The following is a 16,639-nucleotide window of genomic DNA, read 5'->3' on the forward strand; positions in this document are numbered from 1 at the left end:
TAAGAAAAGCTGTATGTCCGGTTGTGGACAAGAAAATACAACAATATGGGTCAAATAACTTAAATTTTTTTTAATTATTTATTTTAAGAGAATATTTAATGCACTGTCACGAAATTGATACTTTTAGACTCTAAAATCAGGAAATATAAAAAATAAATAAATATCTAAAAAATATATATGACAAATTTTTAATGTTGTTTGTGAAATAAATAAAAAACACACACTACCAATATACTAAATACTAACTCTTGTTTTATTCCATACAAAATTTAAAATTTGGATATATTTGATTGAATATTGTATTTTAATAGCTTAATATTTACTTTGGGCCCTGTATTGTGTACAAATTTATAGTTTGGTATTTCAAACAAATTTTGTCAGTCCCCTATATTATCATTCCGACTATACTGTTACTCCATTTCATATTTATATTAAAAAAAATCCTATTTGGCATGTAAAACTAATTAAGTTTTGACATGTGGACAACTTATCCACGTCATTTTATTGACTTATTTTCCATATAATTTAAAAAAGAATCTTAAAAGAAAAGGCTAAATAATAAAAGAAAAAAAAATCGAAACTTTAATGAAGAAAAGGGGTTGATAAAATCTCAAACTCTCTATCATTATTGATTTGATTGAGAATTTTGGGATTTAAGGTTGGGGAAATTTGGGTCTGATAAAATCTCTATCGTTCTTGTAGAATTTGTGGTAATTTCATCACCAATTGGTGATATGACTTGGTGTGTAAAAGTTCCTAATGTATTTGTAATCCATTTTCCTGTTGATTCGTATGATTTGGATGTTTCCTGAATGAATAACTGACATCCATTTCTTCCATCTTTATCTTATTAGTAAATTTTAGCGTAAATTGGTTGCAAAAATCTCAATTTGCTGAATTCAATATTTAGATCGAGATTGTTGAAACAGATATTTGACACGAGTTCTAATAAAATATAAGCAGTAAGTAAAATAAGAAAAGGGAAGAAATAAATATAAGAGATTTGTTAATTAGTTAGAAAACAATCTTACTCTGAGGAGCCTCGTTCAATGACCGATTCTTATTCAACAATATTCAAAATCATTTAGATCCAATCTATCCATATAAGAATTAATTGCAACCTCAACATTGACTCCAATTGGTACAAATCACTTGTCCAAAAAAACTCGCTTACATCAAGTATAAATTCTCTAATAAAAGCTTAACACAATAGTGCAAAAAATACAGAGTAAAAGATAAACAAATAACCAACCAAAATCACTCCAGAAGACAACTAAATGTGCGGCACAACAACCTACTTATAGGCTATAAATTGACATCTCCATGTAGTCTTAATAACTCTCAATTATAATTTGAATATATCTCTTTAAATTATCTCCAAAAATTATTCTAAAATAAAACATTTTAAACCAAATAAAATGAGTAGGTAAATCACCAAATAAATAGCTTAACGAATAAGGATAAACCTTATGGGATAAGACATATCGATCTCATAGTTCCTTCAACCATCCCAATTTGACCACCATTGTTTGAGACGAAATAAAATACATTTTTAGACTTATTTGCTTATGGAGTAACACTTGTGAAGGCCCAAGTAGAAAAACCAATATATCACATAGGAAGGCCTTTCTTAGCAACTGGAAGGATCCTTATTGATGTGCAGAAAGGCGAGCTTACTATGTATGTTTAGGACGATTAGGTAACATTTAATGTTTTTAAGTTTATGTGATTTCCTAACACAATTGATGATTTTTCTGTACTGTCCGATTTAGAGGAATTAATCATGGAAAAGGAAGTCAACTATGTTGAGGACCTATTAGAACAAATTTTAACATCAGACCCTCCAAATGATGAAGAGGAGGATGAATACTTAGCTTTGCTAGAAGCTAATCAAAAAGGATTTAATTTGCAATCCCATTTTGAATCTTTGGAGTTAGAGAATGAGGATTATGCCCAACCAAAAGCGTTAATCGAGGAGCTACCTAAATTAGAATTGAAGGTACTTCCCTCACATTTAAAATATGTTTATTTAGGTAATGCTTCTACTTTACTTGTGATTGTTTCATCGAAATTAACCATTGAGTAAGAAGAGAAACTCATCTTAGTATTGAAACAATTCAAGAAGGCAATCAGATGAACCATAGCCGATATTCGCGGTATTAGTCTGTTTGTATGCATGCACAAGATCATCCTAGAAGATTGCGAGAAAAGGATGATTGATAGACAACGAAGACTGAACCCTATCATGAAGGACGTGGTAAAAAAAGAAATCATTAAGTGGTTAGATGCGGGTATAAGTTACCCTATCTCAAACAGCTCATGGGTATGTCTGGTCCAGTGCGTGCCAAAGAAAGGAGGTATTAGGGTCATTGAAAACGAGAATAACGAGTTGATACTGACTAGAATGGTTACGGGATGGAGAATTTGCATCGATTACTGGAAGCTGAACAAGATGACTAGGAAAGATCACTTTCCTTTGCCATTTTTGGACCAGATGTTGGATAGACTCACGGGGCGAGACTATTAATGTTTTCTCGATGGATACTCAGGGTATAATCAGATTACAGTAGCACCGAAAGACAACATTCACCTGCTCGTACGGTACATTCGCATTTAGATGTATGCCATTTGGTTTATGTAATGCACTTGCTACATTTCAAAGATGTATGATGTCTATTTTTACTGATATGGTTGAGAAATACTTGGAAGTATTTGTGGATGATTTTTCAATATTTGGAGATACATATGATGATTTTCTAGCTAATTTAGCCAAGGTACTAAGGCGATGTGAAGAAACAAACCTTGTACTCAACTGGGAAAAGTGTCATTTCATGGTACGAGAATGTATTGTTCTAAGGCATCAGATAACGAGACATGGAATCGAGGTAGATAAAGCAAAGGTAGAATTTATTGAGAAACTGTAACACCCCGAACCCGAGACCGACACCGGAGTCGAACACGAGATGTTAACAGACTTTAAACCCTTTATAAAAATATTTCTCAGACACTGCCAATCTGCGTACTAGTCGCTTTAAAAATCATATCTTGAGTTTCACAACTCGAAAATCAATTTCGTGATTTTTCCCTGAAACTAAACTCATATGCCCATATACATATTTTTTTCTATAATTTTTGGTCGGGCCAATTAGTACAGTTTATTTGTCAAAGTCTCCCATGTTACAGGGATCGAATACACTGACCTTTGCACATTACGACCTGGATATCTCCCTATACAGAGCTTCAATACTGATGCCGTTTGTTTCTATAGAAACTAGACTCAGAGAGGAATCTATCCATATATGGTATGACTCCTAATTGTCTCTGGTTAATTTATAATGAATTTCCAAAATCAGAATAGGGAATCCAGAAACCGTTCTGGCCCTGTCTCACGAGAACCTGAATATCTCTTAACATACTGTCCATATGATCTTTTCGTTGCTTCTATATGAAAATAGACTCATCGAGCTTCGAATACATAATTTATTCATCAATTAATTTCACTCCTACTATTTTTAGTGATTTTTCAATCTCACGTCACTGCTGCTGCCAGCATCTGTTACGAAAGCAACTATGCCCATTTCGTGATTTCTCCTTGATCTAACTAGTAATTCGTCATACATATCACAAATTATGATCATGACTAGCCATGCCAAAGGCTAATCATTGTCAAACATCCCCCTACTACACTATTGCCATATCATGAATTTTAACACCAAAATAATCAACCATGACATATGGCATAAAAAGGTCGAATTATCAAGATTTACGACCTAACGTTATGAAACCAAACCCAACCGAACATTTATGCCATTTTCGCATGGCTAAAAGTTTACATACCAAAGTTCAAACACAACATAATAGCCTATACATGCCGAAATGTTCTCCTAAGCCGACTAAGAAGAAAGTACCAAAACTTGCTAGCCGGTGTGATGACTTCGACGACGGCACGATCACGCAAAAAGAGACGAGTCCAAGAAACCTAGAATAGGTGACAAGCAAACACCGAATGAGTATATAACTCAGTAAGCCATAAGCATTCCACAACCATCCATTAATAAAATTATCACAATAGGAAACAATGAAATGAGGTTAAGTACTCCATCCATACCAAACTATACCATAGTTCCTTAAACCCTATGGTTCAATCTCATACCAAGTCCTACATTGGCCTTTCATACATCATTTTATTTTCGTTATAATCATACAATTAAACGAACTTTCACCTATTCCACAATGAACCTTATGTACGTGACTTCAACTATAATCGTCACATAGGTTCAAAACTTACCAAGCTCAACTCCAAATATAACATAGCGCCTATTAGCCATGAACTCAAGGTACTTACCTTTTCCGCTGTCCAAAATTGACTCAGTAAAGTCGCACCCTTCATGTAAATAATTTATAGAAAATATATATTGGGTTCGCACACATAGTGCTTAATAATCAACCACGCACACTTAGTGCCATGCACTTTAAACTCACACACTTAGTGCCATGCATTTCAAGTTCGCACACTTACCTTTTCCGCTGTCCAAAATCGACTCGGTAAGGTCGCACCCTTAATGTAAATAATTTATAGAAAATATATATTGGGTTCGCACACATAGTGCTTAATAATCAACCACGCACACTTAGTGCCATGTACTTTAAACTCGCACACTTAGTGCTGTACAATTTAAACCCGCACACTTAGTGCCAATCTCATGACCGTGAACACTTATTGCCCGCACACTTAGTGCCGAAAACCAGCCACTCAATAGGCTTCACTTCCTTTTTACATTCGACAAATTTCATCTCTACTTACATATACATTTGTATACATTTCATCTCATTAAACACAATGGTATAGGTATTACGATCCTTTAAATCAATACCAAAGATATGCTTAATGACTTACTTGTGTTGGGTAAGATGGTTCCAACTCGGCTACTCGATGATCTTTTCTTTGCCTTTGCTCGATTCTCCTCCTTTAACTCCTTGAGCTTAATTAATAAATCAACTAGTTTAACCGCCTTGCTAAATATTTACAATCCAATTACACATGCATATGTATGTTAGTATATTCGGCAATCACCCTTACTAATCACCCACTTGATCAATTATGGAGAATCAAAGTTAATATCACAATGTGTACCCTATATGGCCCATTATACATAATCAAATTTAACATCATCTATATATTTACTCATATGGCCGAATATACCTAATCATACATACACCTAACCAAAAATAATTTCTAAAATCTTTATATCATTTATACACTAGTAAAGCATCCTCTCCCTTTCCATCAATTTAGCACATGCATTACTCATTAACCTACAAAAATTATATTCGGCCTTAGCACACAACTTGCTAGCCGATTCTTCCCCATCTAGCAACCAATGCACATATGTGCTCACTCAAAAATGCTAAAAAGAAAGAGATTCAAGAATCATCAATCCACCATCACATGCATCATTAACAAGCTTCATATTTAGCATGCAATGGCATTAACACAAACTCCACCTAGGCCGAATCTTAACTCATCTTCATGCCTCATCACCACAACATCAAACATCAAAATACCAACCAAGAATGTAACATGCATGACCGAATATCATCTCCATCATTTAACAAAGTTTGAACCATGGCTAGGTAGATTTCAAACTTACAACTTAAAATATACATGAATCTCAAAGAATAATATCAAACATACCTCAATCTAGTTACATGCATGGCCAAACTTCCTCCTAATTCTCTTCCAAACCAAACATGAAGCAAGAACTCCTTCCTCCTCCCTTAGAATTTTCGGTCAAAAGAGGATGAAAAAGGATGAACAAGTTTTTCTTTTCCTTTCTTTAGCTCACGGCAATGGGGGGGGGGGAAACAACCACTCATTTTTTTGTTTTTCCTTTCTTTATTACCCATACTCCTTATTTTATTTTTTTCCTACATACCTCACTAGGCCAACATATTCCCAACATGTTTCCACCCATAGCATGGCCAACCACTAGCTCAAATTTTGGGTAATTTGACATGCAAACCCATCATTTTCACAACATGCATTAATAGACCATTTTAAATTAGCCTATCATATTTTCACCATGTCTCATATCGATCCCTATTTAATAATTTCTGATGCAATTGGCAAAATTGGAGAATGAAACTTCCACATACTCATGTACACACATAATAAGCATAGAATATGGAAATTAATTATTTTTATGACTCGGTTTTGTGGTCCCGAAACCACTTCCCGACTAGGGTAAATTTTGGGCTGTTACAGAAACTCCCACCTCCAACATCTGTAAAGAGTATTAGGAGCTTTTTGGGCCATGCAGGTTTTTATCAAAGATTTATCAAGGACTTCTCCAAAATTGCTAAACCCTTATGCAAATTATTGGAGAAGGACGCGACTTCAAATTTGATGAGGAGTGCTTAAGAGCTTTCAAAGATTTGAAGAGTCAGTTAGTTTCGGCACCCATAATCGTCACACCAGACTGGGATTTACCATTTGAATTGATGTATGATGCAAGTGACTTCATGATAGGAGTTGTCATGGGCCAGTGAAGGAACAAAGTTTTTCATCCCATCTACTACGCAAGTCGGACTTTGACAGGAGCTCAACTGAATTATACAGTAACAGAGAAAGAGTTACTTGCTATTGTGTTTGCTTTTGACAAGTTTTGGTCTCATCTTGTAGGTACCAAAGTGTCTGTCTATACAGACCACTCTATAATTAAGTATTTACTTTCCAAGAAAGACGCTAAGACGAGACTGATCTGATGGGTACTTCTACTTCAAGAGTTCGATATAGAAATTCAAGATCGAAAGGGAGTATAAAACCAAGTAGTAGACCACTTGTCCAGATTGGAGCCACAAGAAGGGAATTCTCTACTTACACCCATTCAGGAGACATTTCCAGATGAACACATACTAAAGGTAAATCATGTCCATAGTACCCATCGGTTTGCTAATATTGGTAACTATTTTGCTTGTGGTTTGATGCCGATTGATAAGATGTATCATCAAAAGAAAAATTTTTTTCATGATGTGAAGTACTATTTCTGGGAAGAACCATACTTGTTTAAAAAGTGTGTATATCAAATGATCAAGAGATGCATGGCAGAAGATGAAGTACATAAGATTCTATATCATTGCCACTCAGCTCCGAGTGGGGGACACTTCAGAGGTACACGTATTGCAGCCAAAGTATTGCAAGCTGGATTCTTTTGGCCAACACTATTTAAAAACGCATATGCTTACGTAAGGAGCTGTGATCGATGTCAAAGGGTTGGAAACGTCACAAATAGAAATGAGATGCCTCGAACAAACATTATTGAGGTAAAATTATTCAATGTTTGGGGTATTAATTTTCTCAGTCCTTTTCCTCTATCTTTTGGTCACAAGTACATATTTGTAGTAGTAGACTACGTGTCTAAGTGGGTTGAAGCTGAGGCATATCCAACGAACGATGCTAAGGTTGTGATGAAGTTTTTGCAGAAACATGTGTTCACAAGGTTTGGAACCCCAAGAGCCATCATTAGTGATGATGGGTCCCATTTTGTGAACAAGTGGTTGAAATGGTTACTCAACAAGCATGGAGTGAAGCATTAGTTTTCCACAGTTTACCACCCGCAGACAAATGGGCAAGTTAAACTGGTAAACAAAGGGATCAAAGGCATACTCGAGAAGGTAATTTGCTCGAACCGATGAAATTGGTCCAAAAGACTGGATGATGCTTTATGGGCCTACAGGACAGCATACAAGACACCTTTAGGGATGTCACCTTATAGGTTGGTCTTTGGGAAAGCTTGTCATCTGCCCTAGGAGTTAGAGCACAAAGCTTATTGGGCTCTCTAACAACTCAACTTGGATCTTAAGCTTGCTAAAGAGAAACAAATGCTCCAACTCAATGAACTAGAAGAATTCCAAATGTTCTCATACGAGAATGCCAAATTACTCAAGGAAAGACTTAAGAGATAGCATGATAAACACATTCGAGTTTAAGAATTTGAAGAAGGTCAGCAAGTCTTGTTATTCAATTCTAGATTAAGGTTCTTTCCTGGTAAGTTAAAATCACGTTGGTCCGGTCCAATTCGCCAAGTTTATCCATACGGAGTTGTCAAACTTCAAAGTAAGGGACGTAATTTTCAAGTCAATGCTCAGCGCTTAAAACATTACTAGGGGGATAAAATTGAACGGGACCAAATCTCGTTCATTTTATCAGATGTTTAATTTTTATTTTTTTAAATAAATGATTTAAGGTATATTTTCGGGATTAGTATGTTTAAATAAATTCTGTCTAGGAGATTGGAACTTAAGCGGGACCGTTTGTGACCCCTCCAATCTTTCTTAGAAATTGATTTTAACATAATCTTCCAAGAAGTTATTCCCTAAATGGAAAATAAATTTTTAATTTTTCAAATAAAAGGGTCAATTTTGATCCAAGTTTTAAATTGCAACTCAATTTTAAGTTTTCTTTAAGTCTAGGTACTTAATTGAACTATTTTCAAAATTTGGTTGCTCTTTCTATAAACACTAAAAATTAGATGTCTTTTCTTGTAAATATTTTCAAAAGGCATCTAGAATAAATGTATTTAATTTAATAAATAAGATAATAATCATTAATATATAATTATGCCTATTATAATATATATTAATTATTATCAACTTTGCATAGAATTATGATTAGTTTAAATTTGATTATATTTTATTTTATAAGTATTTATTTTTAATAAATTTGTAGCAAATAATAATTTAATGTGCATTATAGTAATTACTAATTGTTGTTAACTCTATGTAGAATTAGAACTTGGAATATCTTAATTATTAATTTGTTCTAAGAATTCTAATTAAACTCCTACTCCTTTCACTATAAATTTCACCCACATTTGCCATTTTTTTCACCCATCCCTCCATCAATCCTAGCATCCAAAACCCACCAAGTACCAAGTCACCTAATGCCAAACTCTCTAGCCATAACACCACCAAGCTCCGTACATCACCCTCACGCCTAGTAGCAGCCCTATTCGGCCAGCAGCTCACACACGCACCCTGCAACCCCCAGCACACCGTACGCGCCAGCAGCCTGCTTCTTGTTACCATATCTGCCGCACTCCAGCTCAACAGCTTGTCAGGCCTATTCGACGTACCTGCTTGCTACCCATTTCCCCACATTCGTCCAGCACATGCATGCTCTACTGCTCACGCAAAGATCTGCTCGACAGTGCTGCCTGTTCCCCGCGCATCTGCTTGCACCAACACCCTTGTCTATCGTACCACACCATCAATACACCCTACAAACATCGTTAAACCAACCCCTTTTGCTTTATATTTATTTGCTTTGAGTTCTTAATTTTTATAAAAAGGTAGTAAGAAAAATTTTTCTCCTAAATTTTTATTTTATTTAATATTTAATTTTCTAATTTATTGAATTATTAATATTTTATACTAATTAAATTTATGAGAAAATATTGGATCCATCTTATGTTCAGGTTAATCGTGCCTCGCAAGAGAACTCATGCCTCTTCCTAAATTGATGAATCACAAAATAAATTCCACTGTGAAGAAGCCAAAGCAAGATACGAAAGCATTTTCAACAATCAACAGATGAACCCAGAAAAAGGCTTTACACTAAAAGAAAGAAACTATATTAATTTCATGGTGCGCATTTGACAAATTGCTAAAGCTCTCAATTGGGAGATATTTTGTTAGAAAAGACCTAGTGCAGATGAGGAGTTAGTTCGTGAATTTTACGCAAATTTAACCTCAAGTGAATTGACAGAAGTTTCTGTTCGCTGAATCAAGGTACCAATAACCTCAAATGCTATTAATGAATTCTTTGAATTACCTGATTTTGAAGACGACGAGTATTCTTCCTAATGAGCAATATTGAGTCTGAAAATCTCCAAAAAATTCTCGAGGAACTTACAGTTCCAGATTCTAAGTGAATTGTGTCAAAGCAAAGAATTCACACTTGTCGCAGAGAATATTTGACACCACTAGCGAATGTATGGCTCTATTTCATTTGATTCAGCCTTATGCCTATTTTACATGTGACTACAATTTCATTAGAGTGAATGGTCTTATTATACTCGATTTTAGCTGGAAAGACCATTGATGTGGGAAAAATCATCTTGAGAGAAATGCGGAATTATGCCGCTAGACATTCTAGCCCAGCTTACTTTTCCTTTACGATAACAATTTTGTATGTGAAAGCTAAAATTCTTGCAAATGTAAAGAAGACAGGTTATAGCCATGGCACAATCACAGATTGGGACCTCTACCGGATAGCTGAAAACTCTGTCCTACAGTAACAAGTTGAAGAGAGCAAAGATCCTGAAGAAGAAGAAGAAAAAGAAGAGCCCATAATGATCGAACCAAGGCAGTTAGTTGAAATCCCTAATAAGGTAGAACCAATAGAACTAGGAACCAAACCTGACGTTGCAACTTCAATGTTCAGGACTCAATCGCCTCGCCCAGATCTTCAAGATGAGCTGTCAAAATTGATAGACATTATGCAACATATGCAGTGGCAACAACAAGCTTACTAGAGATATTCAAAAATACAGGATGACTCAATAAGAAGCGCTCTTACTAAAATATACAATGACCTGTTTATTTTTGTGCTGAGTTTCCAGATTTCATATTTGAACCATGGAGTCTACTATCAAAGAGCGAAGCGATTCATGCAAAAAAAAAAAGATGATGGAGCAAAAGATAAGTCGAATTCGGAGGGATCTGCAAATAAATAAAAATAGAGGATCTTGACTTTATTTTATTTCCGTTCTTAGGTTATTTAATATGATTAGGCTGTATTAGGAATTTTTATTTTCACATAATAAAACAAGAGGTGGAAATCATAAATAAAAATGAACAAGTTGCAAAGTACAAAGTGTGGCAATAGATATATACATGTCTAGGATTGGATCTAGAGAGAGCTTGGTATTTAAGCAGTCAAATTGATTCACTTTCTCTTTACTAGAATCTTACCTGGTGTATAGTATCTATTCACTTTTAACAATGAGGACATGGTTCATCTTAAGTAGGGGGACAGAAAAATTGAAATTATTTCCACTCAGAATAAAATTTTCTTTTAGTTATGATTAGGTTATATTTTGCTCAAAATTTTGAAATTTTGTTAAGTATGCTAAACTTCAATATGAATAAAGCTCGATTATTTCAATAATTGTTATGTTAACTGAAATATGACATAAATGTATTTTTAATAAAACATGTAAATCATACCATAAAATTTTTAGTTCCTTAGGAAAGTTAGGCATGCATGAAAGTTTGAGTCTCTAGAATTGACTTAATAGTTTCCTGAAGCGAAATCCTAAGAAGCATGAAATGTTGAAAATGATTTAGGCAACTTTTTTTTTGGACCATTTGAGCCTTTCAAGCCTACCTCGATAATTTTTTATCCTTTGAAACCCAACTTTGAGACTATATAACCTAATTTTATTTGAACCTTTACAATATTTAGCCATCACTTTTCTCTCAATTATCTTTAAATTGTCCCAAACACTAGACTCAGTACTATTTAGAATGTTCCTTGAAAATAAGTTTGGGGGAGTTGAAAAGAAGTATCAAATGCTCAAAAAAATTGTAGTACATACAATAAAATGCTCGTGAAAAAAAACAAAAGAGCAAAAAAAAGAGCATATGTACTTGAAAGAAAATAGATGTACAAAAGAGCATGTGAAAGCAAAGTAAGTTGTAAATTGAAGATAATTATTTTGAAGGGCCGATTGAAGCTGAGTCTAGGGTTTTTAGCCTAAATTTACCTATCTTTTACCCACCCCTAGCCTAACCACGTTACAACCTTTTTAAATACCTATTGATTCAAGTTTCTATGCTACCTACATTAGTAGAGAGAAATTACTATGTTCAACATATGAAGACATAAGTTAAACTTAATGATTGCAACTTAAACTTGAATAAGGCAATAAAATCAAATTGGTAGGAATTTAGCATGTCTTTATTGAGGAAGCATTTAGTTTATTTTTGCTATCATAAGAATAATTAAGATTAATTTGAATGATATGTATACATAGGTAGCATAAATATCAAATTTCTTGTTTTTGAGCATAAATATCATAATTTTGGGAAGAATGTTGCTCTGAAGAAATTTTTCAAAGGTGTTTCCGAGAAATTATTTTCAAATTTCTGCATTAATCAGGATGAGCAATGAATTAACTTTGGGGGTGTGGAAACACAAAAATATACACATTTTTTCATGCCCTTTTTAACTCAAATTCATGCAGTTTTGATAAAATTCTTGTCAAAAAATATATAATTATTATAAAATAATAAATTACACTCAAATTATGAATATGTTTAATTTTAATTAATTTTATTTCAAATTTTTATTATTTTCGATAGATTTGCACAAAGGGCAAAAAATGGCTTAGCAGACATTGCTAGAAGTGCAAAACCGAGAAGCAATTTTGAAGTATCAAGGAGAATTAGTTTTTCAGCCTAAGATGGTCCAAATTATGTGTATTAATTCATAATATAATTAATTTTAATTTTAATCCAATTTAATTTGGGTTAAATAAATTATTGTTAATTAATTATGAAATGGGGCCCAGTTGAGCTGAACCAAGAAAATCGGTCCAACCGATCACTGGGCAGCCCAAAACTGTCCCACATGCTGACCCAATCAGCTTGCTTGGCTGATTATTTGGCTTGCAAAATGGCCCTTGAAGACTCCTTCAAATTGCATTCAAATCCCTCCACTATTTATGCCTTTCTAGATTTGCCCCTAGCTCAAAATAGCATGTTTGAAATCTTCAAACATGGTACATGTGTGGCCGGCCATGGGGAGAGTCTTTGGCTGCTGATTTTGGCTATTTTTAGCAGTCTTCTCAACCTATAAATACCCCCTTGGCTGCTCACTTCAAACACATCTCAACCCTTCTCATCTCTTCACTTCTCTCTCATTTTTCTTTCTTCATTCCCTTCCATTGTTCTTCATTTTCTTACCCTCTTCCCTTACCGATTTCACCTCTTGAAAAAGAGTCAATCAACCACCATTTGGACCAGCATTAAAGTGTTAGTAGAAGCCTTGGTTCGACAAAAATAAGTGGAGAAGGAGGAGTGGAGCAAACTAGTCAAGCCACGGAGAAAACACCAGATTTGATTCTTGTTCCCTGTCTTTTTAATTTTGTTGTTGTTAAGATTAACATGTCTATGAATATTTATGATGTTATATGTTTAATTTAATTAATATGGCTTAAATTTAATTTGTGTTAGGTTGATTGCATTTTGTCTACTTGAGTTATTAAAATTGTGTTTGTGCTGTTATAGGCCTCGATAAGATGTTTGATTAAGTAAAACCATGACTAAGTTATTCTTGCATTACAAGTGTAAGGTAGCTAATGAATTAATTATTTAAATAGATTGAAATTGTAACACCCCTAACTCGTAACTGTCGCCGAAATAGGGTTATAGAGCATTACTGGAGTTTATAGAACAAATACAGATAATTCATATAATTTATTATTCATATCCAAAAATAATCACACTGTCCCTTGAATGGACCCTTGAGGCCCAATTTAAACATTAGAATAAAGTTGGGACTAAATAGGAATCTCAGAGAATTTTTCGTGAAATTTAAAATTTTTTCTTTAATACAAGAGTCACACGCCTGTGTAAGTAGGCCATGTGAGCAAGTTACATGCCCATGTCTCAGACAGTGTGGGCATTCGATGTGAAGCACACAGCCGTGTCCCAACCCGTGTCCTTACCCGTGTAACTATCTGACTTGTGCCACACGACCTACCACATGCTTGTGTGCTAGGCCGTGTGGTTAATTTAATTTTCATAAAATAGGTGCAGATTTCACACGCCCAAGACACACGCTCGTGTTCTAGGCCATGTATCACACACGGCTGAGACACACGCTCATGTCTCTGCCCGTGTGTCCAATTTTGAGCATTCTATTTCTCAATTTTAAGATGTAAGGGACACACGACCAAATCACATGCTCATGTTCTAAGCCATGTGTCACACAAGGTCAAGACACACGCCTATGTGTCTACCCGTGTGGACAAAATAAGGCCATTTCCTAGCCTTATTTCTCACCCAAATTTGCCATTAACCTACAACAACACTTACACACATTCACCAACCAATTCAAGACAATTATAATCAAGCCTAATACTAGTATTGTATAAGATATATTAACATGTATATTCAAATGATTAAACTTAACAATTTTCATTTATGTTCTTAGGTAAATTTGTATCATATATACTAACTCAAATTCATTTACCAATTGATTCATATATCATCTGCTAATTAACCATTTCAAAATACATCAAACATGTTATGGCCTTATAATTATATACTAAAACATATCATTCTAGCCATTCCAATGGCTAGATTACAATAACCATTTACATGCCAACATTGGCAAAGTTGACCTATACATGCCATTATACCAAAATAAGATTACTTTTTATACTAAAACAAGCTAGAGGATAGTGTGATGATACTCTGACCAATCTCTAACCTTTACGGGCTTTTGAGCACTATAAAATAGAGAAAAGAAAACCTAGTAACAATTAATGCTTAGTAAGTTCGTATAACAGGAATTTAGCTTACCATATATTTACATTTAAGATAAGCATACAATAATGCATCCAAGCAATTTGGCTTATAGCCTAAAAACACAACTTCACCAATCATGTTAGTCAAGTAATTCACATAATATTAGGAACATGGATGAGCTCATCATTTAATGTCTTTCATATGCTTATGCTTTCCATAACATTATTCCATATTACATGTACATTTTAATGACAAATCATTTCAAGTTCGGTTTAGCCATGTCAGAACTTTATCCTTTGAATTTATTTGAAATATCGATGGATATGCTCATATAGTATACTTTAGTGTACACTACGATAATTCGTCAATTAATTTCTAGGAGTACCCAATTAAGGCACATAATCGGGAATCACACTCTCTAGCCATATAATGGGAAGCTCACATAGAGCCATTTTGGGAAGCTCATAAAAAGCCTATCGAGAAGCTTATCCGGGTTATATAACTGGAAGCTCATAAGAGCCATAATCGAGAAGTTCATAAAGAACCTTATCGGGAAGCTTTGGATAGCCAATATCGTGAAGTTCAAACGAGCATTATCGGGAAGCTCATAAAGATCCAATTGAGCAGCATGCTCATAAGAGCTAAGGTGTGTCCACAATTTAACGGGATGCTCATAAGCTCACAACCTATCAGGACGCTCCAAAGAGCTATAACGGGAAGCTCGCTGAACCATATAACGAGAAGCTTGAGAGGGCTAATAACGGGATGCTCTTTCGAGCAATGGTGTGTTCGCAACATATGTAGGACCACAACCAATACGGGAAATCCTATATCCATCAAACTTCATTTATTCAATCAGGACTTAATGTTTGTCAGGCATTGTCCGATATAAGATTAATTTCATATACATAGCAACATTACAATCACATTCATACAATTCAATTAACACATATGAATTCTCAATTTAGTTACACGAACTTACCTCGATACTTGTTCGTATATGAATTTTACTAATCCGAAACATTTTGTTTCCTCAATCCAATTACGTATTATCCAATTACGTATTTAGTCTTTTCAGATCTATATAAATGAATTTAATCATCAATTTAATACAATTCATATTCCATTGAATTCAATTTACACTCTAGGAAAAATTACTATTTTGCCCCTATACTTTTCATAAATTCCAATTTCGTCCTTAGGCTTATAAAATGAAATTCATGCAATCTAATTCTTATTCCAAGCCTAACCGAAATTTTAATATAACATTACAGCACTTGTATTTCACAAAATTTAGAATTTTTCCATGGGTTTTACCACTTTTCAATTTAGTCCCTAAATCATGATTTCATCAAAATTCTCTTTGTAAAAGTTATTATCTATCAACAACCATTCATTTTCTACCATAAATTTCAAAATTTTAGCATATTCATCTATGGAAAAATTTCTATACATTGATATCTTTTCAAATTAATCCCCAAAACAAATAGATTAAATTATCTCGATCTCAAAAATATAAAAATTACTAAAAATGGGACAAGAAAACATACCTAATTAAGCTTGATTAGTTTCCTTTCTCTCTCCTAGGGTTTCCATGCAAATTCTGGGGATGATGATGAAAAATAAGATGATATTTTCTATTATCATCTTTTAATTATTTTGATTTCCAATTTAGTCCTTAGCCTTTTCTAATTTTTCCATGGATGAATCACCAAAAATATCTACTAACTTTTCTTTAATGGTCTAATTTCCATATAAGGACCTCCTATTTTGAATTCCATAGCTATTTGATCCTTTTAGCTACTAGAATTCAACTTTTTCATTTTATGCAATTTGGTCCTTTCCATAATTAAACAAATAATCGATAAAATTTTATTATCAGAATTTTCATATGACATTCCTATCATAATGCAGACCATACAAAAATATTAAAATAAATTTTCTTTCTGGCTCAGATTTGTGGTCCTGAAACCAATATTCCGATTTCACTAAAAATGGGCTGTTATAGAAATTGTAATTAATTGACACGATACCTAATCAGTGCATGTTTAATCATCTAAGGTAACTGAGGGTTAAATTAGCAATGGTATCTAGCGGTATA

The sequence above is a fragment of the Gossypium hirsutum genome, chromosome A07 (assembly GCF_007990345.1).
Source record: "Gossypium hirsutum isolate 1008001.06 chromosome A07, Gossypium_hirsutum_v2.1, whole genome shotgun sequence".
In the NCBI taxonomy this organism is placed as follows: Eukaryota; Viridiplantae; Streptophyta; class Magnoliopsida; order Malvales; family Malvaceae; genus Gossypium; species Gossypium hirsutum.